A 3,769-nucleotide genomic window follows, 5' to 3' on the forward strand; every position below is an offset into this window, starting at 1 on the left:
TCTCTCTCTCTCTCTCTCTCTCTCTCTCTCTCTCTCTCTCTCTTCCCTTCTCCCTCTCTTTCTTTCTCCCCCCATCTCTCTCCCCCTCATGCACTCTCACTCTCAAAACATGGAGTAGAAGGAGGGGGAGGGGGAGGAAAATGATCCAAACTGAAACGTAGGTTAAGAAAAGAATGAAAAAGCACATCCGAGAGCCAAGGGGCACTATCACCAGGCCTGACTTATGCATAATGAGGGTGGCAGAGAGGAGGGAACAGCACACTAGTCCAAGCGAAGGGTGGGGGCAGCTCCGGGGAGTGGGGGCAGGGGGCCATCTTTTCCCCGCTGTGGCAGATTTCCATTTGGCCACCAAGCTGCCGCCTTGTTTGTAGGGGAGGGGGAGGCCTGGGAGGCGCCTCATCAGCCTGATTGTGTGCACTTTGGAAAAGGCCGAGAGCGGGCAGGGGAGACTGAGAAATGGGAAGGAGCGGGAGCGGGCCTGGGGCATGACTGTGATTTGCAGGGAGGTAGCCGACACTTGTGCACAGCTATTGTGATTTGATTCACTGGGGAGCCGGTGAGAACGTTAAGGAGGATTTTTATACTTCCTGGGCGAACTATCCCAGAGAGTGATTTATCTTTTGTTTTTGGCTTTGGGAGGTTGGAGAGCTCTGGGGAGTTTAGCTAAGCTCCTCTACAACGTTGTTGCGACGGCATCCACCCTGTGGCGTCGGCAGGCCCTTGGACAGACGCCAGCCCTCCGGTGAGCGCGTGAGCGCCTGCGCTGGCCGTCGCGGGCGAAGGTAAGATCCCATTGGACTCCCCCTCCAGCCCTTGCGTCCCTCCTGCCTCCCCGAACCTTCCCTCGTGCACCCCTCAGGTGAGACCCGGGTGAAGCCGACCCAAACCCCGCTTTTTTGTTTGGGTTGACCACTCAGGCCTTATTGGAAGCACTGCACCCGCACAGCCCAACAGAGGCGTGCGCTGTGCGTCCGTCCCGCCGCTCCCTCTGCCTGCACCTGGCCTTGACCTCAGCGTGGCGCCCCTAGGCGGGCTGTGGGGCTCCTCCGGGGCCCTCGGTAGTAAACTCCTCCGTTTTAATTTCTCTGGTGGTCTGTTGTTGAACCGAGGCTCGCCGCCCCGCAGCTGGGGCCCTCCTTGGGAAATGTTAATCTAACAAACTCCCAAGAGCCTTCGGTAGTGAATCTCTTTGTTGTGTTGTGTTTTTAAAAATTGCTTGTGGTTTCGTGCCAAACTGTCAGCGAAGCGCGACCTCGTTTAATCCCCACCACAACACCTGGATTACTCTTCTCCCTTCCCCGACAGGTGAGACACAGCTCCCCAGTCTGAGTCTCCAGGCTCCCAAAGCCGCAGGCGGAGGGTTTGATCCCGGTGAGTGGAGTCTACGTACAGATGGCGTAATTTGCATTTATGCAAGGCTTGATTGTAAACACCCAGCGGCTGCTTACGTTATTTCTTTGAATGTGCACAGTGATTAGGATCACTTTTCCATTTTGGGGGGTTGATCTCACACTGGGGTTTCTTTGATTCTGACTCTGTGCGAAGCACAGCAACACACAGCCTCCCCCCATGGGGATCACAGCGGGGAGGAGCCGGCCCGGCGGAAATGGAGAGATGGATACACCTGGGAGCCCCCAGGAGGCGGGTGGTGGGCCCTGCGATAGATGCGAGGTGGGGGTGGCCGGTGAACGGAGGGACCGGAGGGATGGTCTCCGTTCTCGAGGTGCGGCAAGTCCCTGCCTCGTTTCTCAGCTGCTTGTTTGAACTTCTAGTCCCAAGCACTGGCCACCGCGGCCCTACACCCAGTTCCAGGCTTTGTGGAGAAAATAAAAGAAGCGTCTGCTAAACATGTGCCTTCTAGGAACTTACACGGAAGGGACGACCCCCAGGCAAAACAGGAGAAAAGTCTGACCATGTGTAATGGTGACCAAGGGCTGGCCCCTCAGTATCTGCCATGGGGAAGTTAGAACAGGAAAGCCATTTGTAGGCTTGGGTTATTGGGGAATGTTCCAACTCCACTCTCTAGGAAGAAGCTAGGTGAGCTCTGGAACAAAACTCACAGAAAGGCAAACCACTTCTCTCTCCTGGTTCAACCTCCACGCTTGATATGTAGGGACCCACTTCTGTTGACCTCTCTGCGGAAGAGGAGAATGCTCTGGCATTAATTTATTCAACAATGTTTGTTAAGTGATGAAACATAATTGCTCAACCACTGATTGATTGATTGATTGGCTTTCAGTGGAGCCTAGGCACAGGAATTGTATGTACAAAGCGTGAATAGAGCATATTTTACTTAAAAATATTTTCTAGGTAGAATTTCTATGCCTGGGCTCCATTGCAAGCCAATAAAAATGTGACAGGTGGCCCCACGGGAGATGAAATGAAACTCTTAGAATGTTCTCTTCCTGTATCAGCTGCCTCAAAGAACTGCCAATCTATTTTTTTTTTTTGTAGATAATTACATATGTTTAAAAAAACATTTGTCTCAGTTCCGTACGTGCAATTACTAACAGCAGGCTTATCTGCCATCGGTTTGGGAAACCACGGCTACAGAAGTCGTCATCAGTAAAATCCTTGAGAGTGCCTCCAAGATCCGTGAGGAGAGTCTTGTTCCTCTGACAGTTCTTTATCTGAGGAATCTGAGGCTGGGCCTTTGGCTTGAAACGTTAACGGCGAAGGCCTGATATTTCCCATAACACGCTTGTTCGGAAACTGAAAACTACTGGAAGGGAAGAGTCATTAAATCATTATGGTTTGAAAGTGGATTTCTTTATCTACAAGTTTCAGGGAGAACTAGGTCTTTGCAAAAGCAGGGAGCAAAACGTTGACTAGTAATTCCAGTGTCCTCGTGCCACCAAAATGGGCCTCCGGGCCTCAGATCTGGGGGCAGTGTGGGCCTCTCTCCTGGTGGGGAAGGGAGAGCGAAGGGGAGGAGGATGGGCAGCGGGAACAGTGGAGCCCACTTTAAACGCCACGAGACTTCTGAAATGTGGATGTCACCATCTCCTTGCGAGCCAGAATTCTAGCCTGGTTCCCATCCAGTTACTTTGCTGAAAGTTGATCGAGTTCCCAGCTAACTCAGGATGAAAGAAAACGCACTCAGGGTCAGTATCAGCTCAGAGATATCAGGGACATGGCAGGCGCTGACCAGGAAACATTTCAGAGAAAAGGAGAGATTATACTGACGGAGATTTGAAGGTCTTTTCATTAGCCAGTAGTATCCATGTCGTTATCCCCACACTGGACCAAAAATCACTGGGTAGGAAAATAAGGACCTGATTTTTAGTTCCATTTCTCTCCTCACCACTGTCCTCATCCAAGGGAAAGGAAAGTACTTGCATGAGGAGTTGGCCTTGACTCAAAGAAATGCGTTGATTCTAGCTTCTCTTTTTCCTCTTAGGTCAGTCAGAAAAGCGATGTAGGATCCATACTACCTTTGGGGAAGAAAAACCCGGTTACAACTATTAGCAAAACTCAGGTTGGGCCACTGAAAGTGGATGAGAACAAGCATCACGCACAGGGTGATGATCACAAAGTCAAAAGAAAAGTATAAATCAGTTGAATAATAACTAATTTATTTGCGGTTTATATCAGCATAAAAAGTCTTTTAAGACAGCCTGAAATGGGTGGTTCAGTTGGTTGATGGTCCGACTCTTGATTTTGGCTCAGGTCATGATCCCAGAGTTGTGGGATCGAACCTCAAGTCAACTTGAGCAGGCGTGGAGCCTGCTTAATATTCTCTCTCTCTCTCTCTCTCTCTCTCTCTCTC

At 50.8% G+C, this 3,769-nt stretch overlaps 1 long non-coding RNA gene across 1 annotated transcript; it reads left to right on the forward strand.

The window, feature by feature from the left end:
* The first annotated feature begins 522 nt into the window (after window positions 1-522).
* On the forward strand, window positions 523-2,468 carry LOC121014590 (uncharacterized). Its single transcript, XR_005783293.1, has 2 exons — window positions 523-782; window positions 1,306-2,468. It is a non-coding gene; the product is annotated as an uncharacterized LOC121014590 (long non-coding RNA).
* The last annotated feature ends 1,301 nt before the right edge of the window (window positions 2,469-3,769 follow it).

Source organism: Herpailurus yagouaroundi, unplaced genomic scaffold (assembly GCF_014898765.1).
Source record: "Herpailurus yagouaroundi ecotype Mexico unplaced genomic scaffold, PumYag 203, whole genome shotgun sequence".
In the NCBI taxonomy this organism is placed as follows: domain Eukaryota; kingdom Metazoa; phylum Chordata; class Mammalia; order Carnivora; family Felidae; genus Herpailurus; species Herpailurus yagouaroundi.